Genomic DNA, 19,578 nt, shown 5'->3' with positions numbered 1-19,578 from the left:
AAGGGACCCTTGAAGTCATTTTGCTTGAATTTCTTACTGTGCAATTAAAGAAAGTGAGGCCCAAAGAGATTACATGAATTGTGGAAAGTCCCACAGCTAGCTGCATGAGACCTGAGGCCCAACCTTTGGCCTGCGGGGGCCCAGTCCATTTTCTATTTGTACTCCATTACTTTGCCTCTCTGTGGGCTGACGCCAGGTGGTCTTATCTAACCCAGGTCCTGAGGATCATGGACTGTTTTCAAGTGCAGAGGGAATTCATCAAGATCAAAGTGAAAGTGTCTCCCCATCTCCTTCTCTGACTGTGCAGCCCACTTACCTTCTAGCCCTTAGGCTACAAAGTCATAGCCTCCCTGTATTTTGCTGTATGTGCATGTCTCAAATCTTGGGCCATTCCAAAAGTCTAGCTTCAAACTTTAGTTGCATTACAAGAATGCCTCAAGCTCAACACCTATGAAGCTTTAAGAATTTTTAATTTTTATTTTTGAAAACTTTATGGTTTTATAACAGCTCCAATTATTCAGAATGTCCATCATCAAAGGCAACAAAAAAGAGGAATGTATGAAATATCCAACTCATAGCAATAAATTCAAACGTAACTATTAGGCCCATCTTGCATCACTATAAAGAAATACCTGCGGCTGGGTAATTTATAAAGAAAAGAAGTTTAATTAACTCATGATTCTACAGGCTGCACAAGCATGGTGCTGGCATCTGCTCGGCTTCTGGGGAAGCCTCAGATAACCTTTTCTCCTTGAATGTGAAGGGAGGGCAAGCATATCACATGGCCAAAGCAGAAGGAAGAGCAAGAATGGAGCAAGTGAACACACTTTAAACCACCAGATCTCCTGAGAGGCTCACTTACTACCTTTAGGACAGCACCAAACCATGAGGGATACCCACTCCCATGACCCAAACACCTCCCGTTAGGCCCACCCCCAACAATGGGTATTACATCTCAACATGAGAGTTGGAGGGGACATCCAAAATATATAAATGACGCTTTCAGAAATAAATAACTTCCCAAATGAAAAAAAAAAAAGAAGTCGCAGAATTTGGAAAAGGCAAAGGCTGGTTTCTGTATTAAATAACCATAAAGCAGGAAGGTGAATGATTGTGTTCACACAAAGCTTTGGTTCAGACTCAACCTTTAGGTGAAGCAAGGTAATTGCAAATGGAGAAATCTTGAGTACAAGACCTCCTTAGCATCCTGTGGCACTGAGGTGTCCCTAGCTTTATGCCTTGCGATGTTCTTGGCTAAAGGCTTAGAAACACCTTTTTGACAGTGGAAGAGAAGAGCTTGATGTAAACTCACAGTCAGCTACCTGTTAGACTCTTTAGTAGAGTAGTGGTATTCAAAGTTGTTCAGGCAGGTAACCAGAAGATGTGATGCTCTGTGTAAAGAAAGAGCCACAGAGCACTAACTGATTTCACTCCCCCAAACACACAGAATTCTTACCAGCAGAAAATATGACTCTGCTGTATGTAAACAATGTGAAATAATAGAATCATAGCCCTAAGGACACTATCCACAAAAGAGCAAAGCATTACACTAAGCACCTTTGGCTACTTACAAGTGCTTTCTGTTTTTCCAAAGAGCAAAGCCTAAGGCAAACTGAAAAGAAGCGATTCTATTTGCCCTTTTTGTCTCCAGTGATCTGTGAAAACAGACCCATTATTTTAGCAGCTGGACAATTCCACCCAATACCCTGTTGGAAAACACTTTGAGAGCCACTATTTTAGGGAAAAAAAAGTCTCCTCAAAGGGTCCTGGATTCTTCTTTTTTCTTCTCCTTTATTACTTCCATCCTCCATTTCAAGCACACAACACGCTAAGGCTCTTTCTTACACTTCCTTTGTAAAAAATAATGATTACTATTATTCAATAAATGTCTTCACAATGAGATGTACATTAATATTAAGGCAAAATGTTTGATCATATGCAAGGATATTTACTCGTTTAATAAAAAGAATAAATAGTAGTAAGTTAAATAAATGAAGCTCTAATTATAGGCATCAATTAGCAAGGTAAGGAGCTCAAACTTCGGCCAGTGAGGACAGGGAAAGACAAGAGCACCGAGCTCTCATAAGAATGAAAGGCGACAGGTTGGGCATGGTGGCCCACACCTGTAATCCCAACACTTTGGGAGGCCACGGTGGGTGGATCACCTGAGGTCAGGAGTTCGAGACCAACCTGGCCAACATGGAAAACCCCATCTCTACTAAAAATACAAAAATTAGCCAGGCATGGTGGCAGATGCCTATAATCCCCGCTACTTGGGAGGCTAAGGCAGGAGAATCGCTTGAACCTGGGAGGCAGAGGCTGCAGTGAGCCAAGATCGTGTCGTTGTACTCCAACCTGGGTGACAAGAGCAAGACTCCGTCTCAGAAAAAAAAAAAAAAAAAATTAAAGGTGACATTGCACATTCCAGGAAGAAATGGCTGAGTTCTGAAGAGTGTAAAACTACATAAGGAGAAGGAAGAAGCAGTGGAAAAAACTGTTTTATCTTAAGGTGGCTTTCTTAAAGTTTGTATTTCCTCATTTGGATGTAGTATTGATTAATGAAGGAATATCTGAAGTTTGGATTATTGCTGAAGTTCTAATTTTCTCCACCTAAAATTAGGGTATCACTGCCCATTTTTCTATATTCTAAGCACTTGGATTTATTTTTTATTAGCGTTATGTTTTCATTTTTTCATATCTATTTCATCTTGAAATAATTCAACTCATAAAAACGTACAAAATAGTAGTGTTTTTTTCAGCCTACCCTTTGCACAGCTTTTCCAAATGTTACATCTTATCTAAGCATAATACAACGATCAAAACCCAAAAATAAAAACATTGATACAATGCTATTAAGTTAATCGGCAGTCATACCTTATTCAAATTTTACCAGTTGTCCCACTAATGTTCTTTTTCTTGTACAGGATTCATTTAGTTGCCATGTCTTCTTAGCCTCATCTAATCTGGAACTGTTCCTCAATCTTTCTTTGTCTTTCATGACCTTGAAACTTTCAATGAGTCCCTCAATTTGTTTTGTCTGATGTTTTCTCATGATTAATTCAAGATATTTATTTTTGGCAAAGATACCGTGAAAGGGATCTCGCCCCCTTCTTAGTACCTTCATATTAGGAGATGTCAGATACTGATACGTCTCATTACTGGTGACAGTAACTTCGATGTCATGGTTAAAGTGGCAACTTTGATTTCTAAACTGTGGTTACTCTTTTTCTCCTTGCAATGAGCAAATACCCTGTGGAGATATACTTTGAGAAAATGCAAATATCCTGTTTTTTGTCATACTTTTGTTCATTAATTTTTATATCCAATATGATTCTTGCTTGCAACAGTTATTACAGTGGTGTTTGACAAATGGTGATGTTCTATACGGTTCATTCTTTCTACATTTCTCCCCTCCTCCCTTCTCCTCTTCTCACCTCTCTCCTTTTCTTCCTTCCTTTTTGTTCAAATTGTCCCAATTTAGCCATTGGGAATTTCTTCAAGTTGGTTTCCATATCTTCTCAATATATCTCTATCATTTTTCAGCACTTCCTTAATCCCTGGCACCACAGAATATTATAGATTCTTCCTGTCCTTTCTTTGACCTAGCCCTGGAATCATCTGTTTTTCCAAGGAACCCTGGTTTCTTTTACTGAACAGTATTATTTAGAAACTAAAATCTTGGTGCTTTTTCTGTTAATTCTATTAAGTGTCATTGCTTCTAGGCCTTTCCCCCAGAGAAAGCTAGGAAATATATGTATGTACATACATACACATGCACATGTCTGTATTTCTTTCTATCTGTCATCTATCTAGCTATTTAGCTATCATCTATCTATCTGTCTATCCAATCTACTTATTATCTATCACCTGTTAAAGACCATGAGTTCATACTGATATCTCCAATTTGAATCCAATACCATAGGTTTTGTTTTGTTTTTTCTTAACCTAGATTTCTCTTCTTCCTTATTTGTAACTCTTTTTTGTGACAGGGAGAAATCTGACTCTCATTGTCCACAACATATTTTCATATTTGTTCAATCCCCGCAAAACACATAGAGTAGCTTCAGAACTGCTAAAACATACCACAGTGCAAACCAAGTTTATTAGCTAGAGCACATGTGTGCTACATCCTTTTTGTGCTTAGTCTTATACCGTATACTCAAAATCTGTTTCCCAAAGTTACTTCGGATAACTGTGTTCTTCCCCAACTCCTTCATTGTGGCTTGGTTATTCATTTGTTATATGGTTAGGTTTATTTGTTACTATTTGTATTACATTTTGGGTTGACCTCCACACCTCAGTTGATTTAGTTGTTTACTTATTTGGGGGCTATGTGAAACACTACCATGTTGCTAAACACCCGAACTAAGCAAAAGGATATATCCAGAGAAGTTAGACTGATGGCTTATAATTAATATGCTTTCTGTATTCATTTCCTTATTTATTTACATGTTTTCTGGTTACTATTTCAGCCCCACATTCATAGTTAACATTTTTCCTTTTCTGTGACTCTCTTGGGTAGTTTAGTGAAGGGAACTCTAGATATAGGTGATGTTAAAGATAGATATACAGAGATATGCACAAGGATTTATACAGGCACATATTTATACATTAATAGAAATCACTTCCTGCTTCAAAATGATTTTTCTCAACAATCTATATTCCAAAACAATACTTCCAGCACTCCTGCCTGAGGCGAAGTCATTCAGAAACTCTGTTGATAGAAGTATAGCAGAGGCTGCTGAGGAGTTTGAAGAGAACTCTGCCCTAACCCTCCTCCTCCACAAAACATAAGGACGCATGGCCAGCTGTGTGATCTTTTCCCCTTGCTGATTTTCTATGTCCTCCTTGAAGCTTTTGGCTGTTCTGAGCACCCTCCTTTTTTTTTTTTTTTTTTTCTGGCTCTTGCAACACCTTGTATACATGGCTGCCTTTTCTGTTTTTTCTTCTTCTGTCGCTAATATTCCAAATTACTGTTCTCTATCAGAGAGTATCTTAGCTACTTTTGGTGCCACAAAATCTGAGAAAAATGTACAACAAATGCAAGATCGAAAATCAAAATTTGGGCTGTCTTTTTTTATACATGGCTACTCTGGCTCTTTCCTTTCCCTCCAAACTACTGCTGAACATTTCCCCAAAATAGCTGGAACACATGGTTCAAAGCAAATCATAAACTAATTAGTGAGCAGAAAATCCTCCCCAGTGCCCTCTTGACCACAGGTACAGAGCTGCACTGAAAGGTCATGAGGCAGTAGAATCCTCAGAAGAGGGCTGGTGCATGGGCATGCTGGGTGAAGAGCCTGCTCTGGCTGGAGAGTTAAACCATGCCAGACTAGCCAGGTTGTAAGTCTCACAAATGCGTCCTTTCTTTTGTGTATCACACAAATCATGGTATTAAATTTACTTTTATATGAATATCACAGAATATAAAGAAATCAAAGTAAAACAAAGAATTATGAACTTCAGATGATTTTTTTCTACAACAAAAATTATTATTCACGCTTCAACAAATCTCTAAAATTGGCGCACAATCTTCTGAGAAGCATTGTTAAGTTGGAGTATTGTACTGGAAAACTGTATTTAATATTTGACAGGATCTAATGATTCTCTACTATGATATATGAGGAAAACAATTCACCCAAGATTTTTGCTAATTGTGTTACTTTTACAGTTTCAAAATGTAAGTTATTTTCTCCTATTATCTGGCTTCAGTTTCATAGTTGTGTAATTCTAACTCTGTACTTAAATAAAGTCACTAATTTCCACCAGTTCTTGTGTCACGGCTTCTCTGTTCCTGGCATCTTGGTGGCTAGATTTTGTCAAGAAGTGTGTTTTGAGATGTGCTAATGAGACCTGTCTTCTGAGTTCTTATAAGCTTGAAAGCAGGTGTTTTTGTTTTGTTTTGTTTTTGACAGAGTCTTGCTGTGTCAACCAGGCTGGAGTGCGGCGGTGTGATCTTGGCTCACTGCAACCTCTGCTGCTGGGATCAAATGATGCTTCTACCTCAGCCTCCTGAGCAGCTGGGATTACAGGTACCTACCACCATGCCCTGTTAATTTTCGTATTTTCAGTAGAGAGAGGATTTTGCCATGTTGGCCAGGTTGGTCTCAAACCCTTGACCTCAACTGATCAGGCCGCCTTGGCCTCCCAAAGTACTGAGATTACAGGCATGAGCCACCATGCCCAGTCAGCAAGTGTCTCTTGACCTGGACAATGCTTCATCTAGCAATGATATATTTTGGTTTCGCTTTCCTCTTTTAGATATTGTTCCACTGTCTTCTGGTATTGACCACTGCAGTGGTTAAGTCTGACACCAGTTTGGTTTTTCCTTCTTATAAGAGACTTGCACGTCTGTTTTGTTTTAGGGCCTGACTGATTCGATACACTTTCTTTCTCTTTGAAGTTCAGTAACTTTACTAAGATATTTTCCCAAGTTTATACCCTGTGCCAGTTTCTCCTGGGATACAGTTTGTCCTTATGTCCAACACACCTTGCTCCTCAACTTGCATCCTCTCAGACCACTTTTCACTCCAAGCTTTTCTGTAGTAGCCAACTTGATAAGCTGTGACCTGACAATATCTTGCCTCAAATAATACTCAAAGGCATCTCTTCCAGGGCATTGTCCAGGGCATTGCTGATGTAGGGATTTGGGATTCCTGGGGGGACTCTATAGACTCCTCTTCATGTGCAACTTTGGAAGTACAAGGGGGTTAACTTTGTGCAAGATGGTACCCTTGATTCCAGGGGGGAAATAGAAAGAGGTGTTGCCCATTTCTCCTTTTGAGTAGTGCAGGGTGCCACAGCAAGGCCTGACTTGGGAAGCACTGATGTTTGTATCCCCTTCCCTCTTATGCTCTTCCCAGTTCTTCTCTTCTAATGCCTGGTATTACTTCCCAAAATAACTACCTGAACATAATACCTTGTCTCAGGCTAGGAAGAACAATTATTTCTAAAATGTCCTTAGATTATAGGTTTGTAACTTTTTGTTTATTCATTTATATTTATTTCACTTTTTCTCCTCTGTAAATGTTTCCCTATCTTCACTTTTTTTTTTCCATTTTATTTATTGAGCTTGCCTCAAGCCTACTCCGGGTTTCCAAACAGATTTTCTCAGTCCAACATGACATAAATCTCTGTGATTATTTCATTTTTCTCTTTGATATCTTTCCGGCACTTTGCCAGTCTATTTTTCATTACTTTTAATAGGTTATTGTCTCCTCTTTGATTCCTCGTTTCTCCTATTGGTTTTTTAAACTTTCAAGGGATCACAGTGTATGTAAGGGTAATTAATTGTGTGATGTATGTTCTTCACCTGCTTTTTGCTTATGTTCATGTCTTATCTATGCATTGTCTCTATGTGAGTTTTTTTCTGCATATCTGTCATTTTTAACAGGTCAACAATTTGCTGGAGTACAGTGGGGAGGAGAATGGTGAGAGTGAGTGATGCAGTCTGTGTTTTGGGGCTTGTGTTATTTCTTTTTCCTTGGGGGACCATCTCAGCTTGGTTTTCAACATTCTAATAGATCATATCGATCACTGCAAAGCTCTTTCTATACTTGCCTGTGCTGCACATTTGTGGTTTCCTTTCCCCTCCCTTTTCCATCTCTCTCTCTCTCTTTTAACCTTTGGCAGCCTCTCTAAGCCAGGAGACCAGAATATAGACAGTAGCTGCTTCCCTTATGTTATTTTGTGGTATTTTACTTGGTATCTAAAAAGAAAAATCATTGATTTTCTAAGGGCCAGTACCAACCCCTAGAGCTCCTTGCTCTAATTAAAAGACTATACAGGGCTTTTAGATTCCCAAGCTAGGATCTCTAACCAATAATATCAGCATTACCTATAGACTTGTTAGAATTGCAGTTTCTCAAGCCTCACCTGCTGAATGAGAAACTCTAGGGGTGGAAATGAGCAGTCTGTGCCTTTAGGAAACTCCCTGGGTGATTCTGATGCACACTGAAGCTTGAGAAACACTCTTTTAAAAGAATCTCCTCTCTAAAGACAGGACTAAGGAGATTTGTCTCACTTCTGAGTTATCCTTGCTCATTTTAGAGCAAATTACAGAAAATTTGGGGTTTAGGGTTGTGGTTTAGGGTTGTGGCTCTTTGTTCTAAGAAGATAGAGGGTATTTTTTTCTCTTCTTATTGTTTGCAGTGTGATTTGAGAGAGAAGGCAGGAATAAAAACATACATTTAAGCCCACAATTTAAAACTGGAATTCTAGGCCATTATTCTGAAAGAGCTATATAGAAGAAGGATGGACTTTCTAGGTATAAAATCATGTCCTCTGCAAACAGTGACAATTTAACTTCTTTCTTTCCAATTTAGATGCCTTTTATTTTCTTTCTCTTGCCTGATTGCTCTGGCTAGGACTTCCAGTACTATGTTGAATAGGAGTGGTGAAAGTGAACATCTTTGTTTTGCCCCAGTTCTTCAAGGAATAGTTTTCAACTTTTTCCCACTTGGTAGGATATTAGTTGTGGATTTCTCATAGATGGTGGCATTTAGTGTGCTGAGCAAATTGCATTTGTTCTATAACTAATTTGTGAAGATTTTTTAATTATGAAGGTATGTTGAATTTTGTCAGATGTTTCTTCTACATCTATTGAAATGATCATAGGGCTTTTGTCCATTCTATTAGTGAGAATGTATTAGTCTGTTTTCACATTGCTGATAAAGACATACCTGAGACTGGCCAATTTACAAAGGAAAGAGGTTTAATGGAGAACTCAGAGTTCTACATGGCTGGGGAAACCTCACAATTATGGCAGAAGGTAAGGAGGAGCAAGTCACATCTTGTGTGGATGGCAGCAGACAAAGAGAGAGCTTATGCAGGCAAACTCCTGTTTTTTAAAAACCATCTGATCTCATAAGACTCATTCACTATCAGGAGAACAGTGCAGGAAAGACCCACCCCCATAATTCAATCACCTCCCACGGGGTTCCTCATGGGACATGTGGGAACTGTGGAAGTTACAATTCAAGATGAGATTTGGGTGGGGACACTGAGCCAAACCATATCAGAGATGTATCATGCTTTTGATTTGTATGCATTCCACCATCATTGCATCCTTGGGATAAATCCTACTTGATCATGGTGACTAATCTTTTTAGTGTGGTGTTGAATTTGAATTCAGGTTGCTGGTATTTGGTTGAGAATTTCTGCATCTATGTTCATCAGGGATATTGACTTGTAGTTTTCTTTTTTTTCCCCTCTGGTTTTATTATTAAAATGATGCTGGCTTCATAGAATAAGTTTGGTAGAATTCTCTCTTCGATTTTTTATATATAGTTAGGAAACATCTATATTAGAGTAGAGTGTTTTTAATGTTTGGTAGACTTCATCACTAAAGCCATCAGGTCCTAGGTTTTTCGTTTTTCGTTTTTTTTTTTTTTTTTTTTTTTTTTGAGACAGAATCTAGCTCTATCCCCCAGGCTGGAGTTCAGTGGTGTGATATTTTTAATAGAGTTGGGGTTTTGCCAGGTTGATTTCAAACTCCTTACCTCAGGTGATCTGCCTGCCTCGGCCTCTCAAAGTGCTAGGATTAGAGGCATGAACCACTGTGGTGGCCCTGGGCTTTCTTTTGATGAGAGACTTTTATTGGATTGGTGCAAAAGTAATTGCCATAATGGCAAAAACTGCAATTACTTTTGCACCAACCTATGAAGTCTTCATTCTTTATTGGTATGTTCAGACATTCTATTCTTCATACTTTTACACATAGAAAACCCCAAAGACTCCACCAGAAAAACTTAGAATAAATGAATCTGATAAAGTTGCAGGAAATGAAATCAACATACAAAAATCAGTAGCATTTCGATATGCTAATAGAAAATTATCTGCCAAAAATCAAGAAAACGATCTCATTTACAATAGCTACAAAAACCCTATGAGTTAATTTAACCACAGAGGTAAAAGATCTCTACAATGAAAATTATAAATCACTGATGAAAAATGGAAGAAGACACAAATAGAAAGATGGCTGTGTTCATGGATTGAAATAATTAATATTGTTTAAATGTCCATAGTATCCAAGGTGATTTACAAATTCAATGTATAATCCTATCAAAATACCAATGGCATTCTTCATGGAAGTAGAAAAAGAAATCCTAAAATTTGTATAGAACAACAAAAGACCCTGAATAGCCAAAGCAATCTTGAGCAAAAAGAATAGAGCTGGAAGTGTCACACTATTTGACTTCAAAATGTGCTATAAAGCTATAACAACCAAAACAGTATGGTACTAGCATAAAAACAGACACACAGACTAATGGAACAGAATTAAGAGCCCACAAATAAATCTATGCATTTACAACCAATAGATTTGTTTTACGAAAGTGCCAGAAACATATGTTGGGGAAAGAATAGTCTTTTCAATAAATCATGCTAGAAAACTGGATATTCACATGTAGAAGACTGAAACTATATGCTTATCTCTCACCACATTAAAAAAAAATCAAAATGGATTAAATACTTAAATGTAAAACCTGGAACTATAAAACTACTAGAAAAAAAAAAAAACATAGAGGAAATGCTTCATGATATTGATATGGCCAAGGAGTTTTTGGATAAGTCATCCAAAGCACATGCAATACATGCAAAAATGGACAAATGGGATTGTATCAAAGTAAAAAGCTTCTGCATAGGAAAAAAAAATCAACAGAGTGAAGAGACAACCTACAGAATGGGAGATAATATTTATAACTATATTGTAACTGTATATCTGACAAGGGTTTGATATCTAAACTATATAAGGAGCTGAATAGCAAAACAAAACAATGTGCAAACAAACCCCAAAACAATAAATGGGAAAAAAATACCTGAATAGACATTCTCAAAATAAGATATACAAATAGTCAATAAGTATATGAAAATCACGCTCAACATCACTAAACAGCAAGGAAATGCATATCAAAACCATAATGAGATGTGGCCTCTCTCCTGTTAGAATGGTTATTATAGGCCGGACGTGGTGGCTCATGTACTTTGGGAGGCTGAAGCGGGTGGATCATGCGGGTCAGGAGTTTGAGACCAGCCTGGCCAACATGATGAAACCCCATATCTACAAAAAATACAAAAAATTAGCTGGGCATGGTGGCGGGTACCTGTAATCCCAGCTACTTGGGAGGCTGAGGCAGGAAAATCACTTGAACCTGGAAGGCAGAGGTTGCAGTGTGCCAAGATCGCGCCACTGCACTCCAGCCTGGCCAACAGGAGTGAAACTCCATCTCAAAAAAGAAAAAAGAAAAAAAAGGAACAGCTATTATCAAAAGGACAAAAAATAAGAATTGTTGACAAGGCTGTGGAGAAAAGGGAACCCTTAAACACTGTTGGTGTGAATGTAAATTAGTGTAGCCATTATGGAAAATGGTATGGATGTTTATCAAAAAATTAAATATAGAACCACCATATGATCCAGAAATCCCACTACTGGGTATTTAGCCAAAGGAAATAAAATCCATATGTTGAAGAGATAGCTGTACTTCCATGCTTATTGCAGCACTATCGTCAAAAGCCAAGTTATGGAATCAACCTAAATGTCCAGCAATGGATGAATGGTTAAAGAAAATATATACCCAGTGGAATAGTATTGAGCTATAAAAACAAATGAAATTCTGTCATTTGCAACATGGTTGAACCTGGAGGACATTATATTAAGTGAAATAAGCCAGGCACGGAAAGATAAATACTGCATAGTCACACTTACACGTGAAAACTAAAGTTGAATTGATGGAACTAAAGAGTATAATGGTGGTTGCTAGAGGCTGGGGTGGTTGGGCAGGGGATGAGGAGATGTTGATCAAAGAATACATAATTACAGTTAGATAGGAGAAACAAATTTCAAGGTATCTATTGTATAGCAAGTTGACAATAGTTAATTTGATATTTTATATTCTTTAAAAATGTAAACAGTGGATGTTAAATGCTCTCACCACAAAAATGATAACCATGTGAGAGAATGCATTTGTTCATTAGCTAGATTTAACATTCCACTATGTATATATACAAGTCAAAAGATCATGTTATATGTGATGAAAACACATCATGTTATCTATCAACCTAAAAAAAAAAATAAAAGAAAATGATAGGCTTAGCAGCTAGAGGCCCAGCTTGGTTCCCAGTTCTGCATCTCATTAGTTTATGACCTCTGACAAGCCACTTAACCTCTTCAGGCTCCTCTGGGCCATGTAAACTCCATGCCTTTGAGGAACAAAAATGCTCCTTGTGATTTTCCTCCTTAGCTCAAGTTTAAATGCCTCAAAAGATAAGGTTTGTTTTCTTTCCCGTAAGAGGTCATCACTGGGGAGTGCTCACTGCCATAGCCTTGAAGCCTAAACTAATTCTACTCTTAATTTATATTTATTCTTGTTCAAAGACAGTGACACCTTCCTTCAGTGAGGGTAATTTATTCAAATTTCAAGTCTTTGTCAAAAGCTATGGAGCCCCTGCAAGGCCTGCTTTCCATTAATCCTGTAACTCTGGTTCTTTAGGAGAGAGAACATAGCTGACTCCTGCCAGCAAATGGTGAGGTGGAGGCCAAGGCACCATAAAATTTATATGTGATTTCTGACTTCTCCTGTGCCTCATCACATTTGAAATAATCACACCCCTTCTTCGTTGGCTAAATGATTGTTGTTAAAAATTTACCATAGTGCTCAGGTAACCCGTAACAAATATCCTAGCAGGCATACCCAAAAAGAGAAGACTCCTGGCCTCTAGTTATTTCTAGGGACCCCTTCTCCCACATCCAAATGGATTCATTGCTTCCTTCATTTTATTCGTCACTGATTTAATGTCTAGGAAAGTGCCACTTGAGGTGGGCCTGTTAGCCAATCCATGACTGGTCGTTACCAATGTGTGATGAGATAATCCTGGAAATGAACAGTAAACATTTAGAAATGTATACAGCAATTTGCTTGACATTGCATGATATCCAAGCAGGTGGTCAATGGACTGGTCTCACTGAACAGAGGATAAGCCAATTTGAGTGTGACTAACTCAGAAAGTGAGCTGCATGTGCCTTGAGTTATATTTTTCATGCCAGCAAGGACTCGTTACATAATTTCCTGAGCCCAACACAAAATGGTGGGAATTGTGTGAATACACAGGTTCTTTGCCCACGGAGTGAGACCTGAATGCACTGTAGAATAATGTTATGACGTGACATGATTATTTTAAAGTTGGCTCATCATCTGGAAACTAAAAGCATGTAAAACTTTGAGAAAATATAAGCATATTTTTTATAACTTATCATTTTTATACTCAGCTTAAATTTAAATCAAGCCTGGTTTTCAATTTAGCTGAATAGTATCAAGTATAATAGGATAGAAAATATTTGTCTTGTTTATTTTTAATTCTCATGTTCAGTTTGTACTATGTCACTGGGGTTTTTTTTGCTTTTTTTTTTTGTCAAGAAAAGACACATCTCTTATGAATGTGGCAGTAGTAGAAAAGCAAATGTTGAAAACAGAAGTTATTTAAAAAACTGAAGATCCAAAGAGTTTGTATTGATTTGACATGTAAGTGTGATCCCCCATATATTGATTTTGTAACCATAGTTGAGGTTGAAGTGTGTTATTGCAGAGATGTAGTAGCTGATAAAGCAATGAGACCATCAGAGCAAAAGTACCATTAACATGTGAAACTTGAAGAACTACATTAAAAATCAAACACTTTGAAGAAAGGCTATTAAATTAGAAAACTGACAGAGCAGCGCATATGCTCAAATACCATGCTTGTATGTATATAAGTATATAGGAATATGTATAAATACTACACCTGTAAATATGAGGCCACTGTAGCTTTCTTGTAAAGTAACACTTCGAATTGCTAAAACAAACAATAACAAACCCATTTAGAGCTTTGTTGGTTTCATTCTTTATAAGCCAGTGCACCTCTGCAACAACACACTTCAACCTCAATATGTTAATATGAGAATTAATGAAAGATAGATGCTTTGAAATTTGGAATAAATTTGCAACCAAGAAGAGAACTCAAGTAGAACTCTCCAATGATTCTGTTGGCTGGTGTGTTCAGGAGTGAACTAGTGATAAGGAAGACAGAGTCACAGAACAAATAAAGCTGGTAAACAATTCTTTACTGCATTTTGACAAATGCACAAGCACCCCTACCATGATAATTATTTTCATATATGTTCAATTTAATCATGATACTCTGAAGGAAGCACTTGACTTTCAGCTTCATTGCTGACAACCGCAGCTAACTTGTAACTATATAAAACTAGTAAGAATTTTATCATCTAAAATGTGATTTGGAATTTAAGTTTTGTGTAGGAGAATGTTCGGATGGCACAGCTGCAATGATGAAAACATTTGGGAGTCTGTTGAAGATTATGGAGCTTGCACTAGAATGTAAACCAATGCACCAGTTTCTCACCAAGAAAATGTTGTTATGAATAAAGTGTCTTCTGATCTAAACAGTGTGATTAGTGATACAGTAAAAATTGTGAAATGCTTAGAGACAAATGTGTTAAATTTGAGAATTCTCTTCATTATTATGGTAATTTGCAAGCTGATAGTAAACAACTCTTGTATGCTGAGATACAATTGTCTTCCTGGGGAAAAGTTATATTGGAATTATTTGAACTATGAAAGGAACTCTTAGTATTTCTGCAAGGTAAAAAACCAATTTGTTTCCATCTTCTTAAACGCATGAATTAAAAATTTCGACTTGCTGATTTTTACAGCATTGTAAAAATATCTGATAGCTACATTAGTATTTCTAATGATTTCAATAATTCCATTTAAGAAAAGAATGAAATGCATTTTTTTAAAGGCACATAAGATTAAAGGACAAAAATGAAAGATAGAAACTTGGAAAAACAGTTTCTACAGATTATTATGACATTTAATTAATTTCACAATAATAGTCCATGAAATAATGATTCTGATATTGCTTATCTGCAAAAAAATTATCAACCTAATAGCTTAGAATTTGATAGAATTTTGGATTTTATTTTTCAACAAAAGGAGATAGATGCTTAGAGTCATGAATCTGAAATCTATTTCTTTCTTTGAAAACTAATTTAAATTGAACTTGAAATTTTAGAATATATTGTTGGAACTGGGTATTGATGGATTGAATTTGAAAATTTAGCAACACTTGCTTTATTTATTTTGAATAAAAGATAAAAATGACTATCCAGAGCTTGCTAAAATTGCTTTAATATATCATCTTCCATTCCTGTCGGTAAAGCTCTGTAGGTCTGGTTTCTCTACTCTGAGTGTTATAAAAGCAAAACAAAAATAATTTAGATGCACATTATCTCACGGGAATAACGTTGTCATAGGTCTAACTACTATTATATGAGAAAAAAGCAAACTCATTTATCACATTAATATTGATATACATAGTATGTTTTCAAAGTGTGAATACGGCATTTAATCGGAAAGGCTATTTTACTTAAAACTTACTGTTTAGTCATAATTGCAACTGACCAAAAATTACAAGTGTAATAGAAGTTATCTATTTTAATCACCTGTCTACACATTTCAGTGATCACTATTTATAATTTTTCTGTTATGCTTATTTGAATTATATTCATTAAAACGTAATGTTTGTTTGAATCTAATAATAAAAAATTGTTATTGTCTGTTTTTCAATTTTATTTTTGAATTATTTTTATTGTACTTTACTAAAATATTAATTTGATATGGACTAGAAATTAAAAAACATTTAGGAAATTTTAAAAGAAAAATTTTAATTTAAAATTTTTAAATTAAGAAGTTTTTTTCAAAACAGCATTGATTTTAAGGGGAAACTCAAAGCTTCCCTCACTCCATCTTCAGCAATGAGGAACTTTAATGTAGACAAAACAAGGAATACATGTAGCAGATACTACCATTTGCGTAGAAAAAGTAAGTCCCATCCCTTAATTTTTAAGATCAAGCCCCCAGTTACATTCTAAAATGCAATGTGCCCAGTTAAAGCATTATGTTTACTAGCCTCTCTGAAAGTACTGGGTGGCCAATGAAACGTAAGCCAAAATTGTTTGGTGAGAACCCTGGAAAAATCTCCTAAGGATATATGTGGGCAGGAGGCATGAGCCTCTTTTGGTATTTTCCTCTTTTCCCTATTTCCTGCTTGGAATAAGGGTATGATCAGTAGAGATGCAGTTGAAGCCAAGAGCCAATCTAGAGGATAATAACCACCATTAAAAAAAAGTGTACCAAAAACATATAAAGAGTCAAAGTTTCTGAAGGCTAGGGTGATTTTATCATTGGGATCTTAAAGCAGGTCTGTTCTGAAGTGAGAGGAAATCAGTGAAATAATTCAGTATACTTTTAAAATATTTATCTCTTAATTTACAACTTGGTTTTATTTTACTGATGAACCTATAAACTAGTTTCATCCAAAAAATATTTTGAAACAGTGAATTTTGCTCTAACAAAACAACATCTATCCGTATGCTTAAAACAAAATTGTAAAAATTCTTAAGTAGGCTGAGTGTAGTGGCTCATGACTGTAAACCCAACTACTTGGGAGGCTGGGCAGGTGGAAGGGATCACTTGAGGCTAGGAGTTTGGGACCAGCCTGGGCAACATAGCAAGACCCCATCTCTACAAAAATATTTAAAAATTAGCTGAGCATGGTGGCATGTACCTACAGTCCCAGCTACTGGGGATGCTAAGGCAGGCGGATCGCTTGAGCCCAGGAACTCAAGGCTGCAGTGAGCTATGATCATGCCACTGCACCTTAGCCTGAGTAACAGAGTAAGATCTCATTTCTTATTTAAAAAATAATAAATTCTTAAGTGGATTATCTGAATATTTAAAAATAACAAGTAGAATAATACTGTGATCCGGCTATTTTCTGCAATATATTGTCTTGCCATATGGTCGTATTATATTTATTTTTTCATAAAATTGTCTTCAACCAGCCTTAATGTCTTTTACTTCATGCTTCTTCAATTGATGTGTCTCTGTAGACCATGTTACTTCTAATTGAGAAGATACTTTCCCACAGGTGCTAAGGTATCCGTAAGTTGGAGCAAATTTCACTATATGGAGGGTATTCTACATTTAGGTTTTGTGGAATTGACCGGTGACTATCTCAGCCCATTTCACTTGTTCTATCTTTTTGTCTCCATCCAGGGTCCATTTCTTCAAAAAAACAGTTTTACAAGACAAAACGTCAAATAAATTCTCTTTAGCCATAATTCTTTTCAATTTTTTGGTACACTGAAATGTTGAAAAATCACTGACCATCTTAAAATTTTATTTCATCCTGGTATGATTGTAAATTCATTTTATGAAAAATAGAAGCTCCCTCAAAAAATTCTCAGCAAAATTGAAATTTCCAAATTATAATTATAGAATTTTAAAATTAAATCTTACAAACCATTTGAGCTGTAGTCATTATTTTATTGTTATTTCACCCTGGCTTTTGGAGGTATATATTCTAGTCTGTAAGCATTTTTTTTCAATATTGCAATCTTATAAAAGCCCCAAATCTATCATTTTGGGCCCTCCATTTATTGATTCTTTTTTTGGAATAAAAATTTTTCATGAATTTTTAGGAACCAAGAAAGGTTTTTTTAAAAGCTATGCATTTAACTCAAGAAATTTGTAATAGATCAGGAAGAAACATCAAAAATAAGAAAGAAACTACACAATGAATTATTATTCAGCCATAAAAAATTAAATCCTCTCATTTGTAACAACGTGGATGGAACTGAATGACATTATATTAAGTGAAATTAGCCAGACACAGAAAGACAAATATTGTGCGTTCTCATTTATATGTGGGAGCTAAAAAATATATAATCTCATGGAGACAGAGAGTAAAATTGATGCTTACCAGAGGCTGGGAAGGGTAGTGGGGAGGAGGATCAAGAAGGGTTAGTTAATTGGGTACAGAAATACAATTAGAAAGGAAGAATAAGATCTAGTGTTTGGTAACACAATAGAGCCACTATAGTTAGCAATAATTTATTGTACATTTCAGAGTAACTAGAAGGGTGGAATTGTAATGTTTGTAACACAAAGAAATAATAAATGTTTAAGATGATAGATGTCCCAATTACCCTGATTTGATCATTATACAGTGTATGCTTGCATCAAAATATCACACATGCCACATAAATATATACAACTATTATATATCCATAGAATTAAATAAAACAAATAAAAGAACAGGAAAATTGATGAAAGAATAGCAACCTAAACCTGAATCTGAAAAAAAAAAAAACACTGATATAGATGAATCTCATAAGATTAATCAAGAGAAAAGATAGAAGATGCCAATAACAAAAGTATGGAATGAAAAATGGGAAAGAAATACAAGCATAATAGAAGTTTTATATACACATATATAGATATACACGACTATTTTGAATATCTATGTACTAGTAAGTTTGGAAAGCTAAATAAAATAGATACATTATACTATATTTATAAAGTGTCATATTGGCTCAAGAGTAGAGGACTTGAGTAGATAAATATTATTTAACTATACTTATATATTTAAAGGTGATCAAAGACTTATTTTCTTCAAAACCCTAGGCTCATGTAACTTTATAGGTAAATTTTACTGTACTTTTAAGAAATCAAATCTTATCATATTGAAGCTTCCCCCTAGATAATAAAAGAAAATAAAGCTGCCAAGACCATTTTTGAAGCTATCATAATCTTGATTCCAAAACTGGAAAAGGACAGTGCAAGAAAAAATATTATGACCCATTTTACTTTGGAACAGAAGGTAAACATCCTAAATACAATGTTAACTAACCAAATCCAACATTGTATTTTTAAAATAATCAATGTAATTAAGAAGAAATGTCCTCCTTAATGAAAGAATGATTATTGATCAGGAAAATCTATCAACAAAATTATAAGAAATCTTTGATCATCTCAAAGCAGAAAACTATTTCATAAGGTTCAATACTCATTTGTGATTTTTAATTATAGCAAATTAAACTACAAGAGGGCTTTTAAATTGAATATAAATATTCAAGTATAAAAATTTAGAACACATAGTCCAATTATTTTAAGAACTGGAATAAGACATGGTGATTTACTTTGAAAATATTACTCAATATAGAAGTAGAAGTATTTGTCAATGCAATAAGGAGAAAAGGAGATAAAATCATCATTATTTGCAGATGATATGATTGTCAACAAAACAACCAAAACTCTTACCACCAATAAGATAATTCAGAAAGATATCAGATAGAAGACAAACTTATAAAAATCAGCACTATTCATCGATAACAACAATAACCAGAAAAAAGTATGTAGAATAACACAATTTTCACAATGTTAAGAAAAATAATCTCTAGGAAATAATCTAAGCAAGAATACACAAAACTTCATGGCCTTTAATAAGGAATAAAATAGATAATTTGATTAAATGGAAAGAAATTTCATGCACTTGGATAGAAGGCTTTTATATTACAAATATATCAATTCTTCCTCAAGTTAATCTATTAAGTAAATGCAAACTCAATCAAAATTACTGTTTTATTTTTATGTTTTTTCTATTTGTAGTTTAAATTTTTAGAGAGGACCAAAAACCTATGAATAATTATAACAAATTAAAAATTTAAGAGTTAAATGGTGG

The sequence above is a fragment of the Macaca fascicularis genome, chromosome 1 (genome assembly GCF_037993035.2).
Source record: "Macaca fascicularis isolate 582-1 chromosome 1, T2T-MFA8v1.1".
Classification (NCBI taxonomy): domain Eukaryota; kingdom Metazoa; phylum Chordata; class Mammalia; order Primates; family Cercopithecidae; genus Macaca; species Macaca fascicularis.
Note: the sequence above shows the minus strand (reverse complement) of the source record.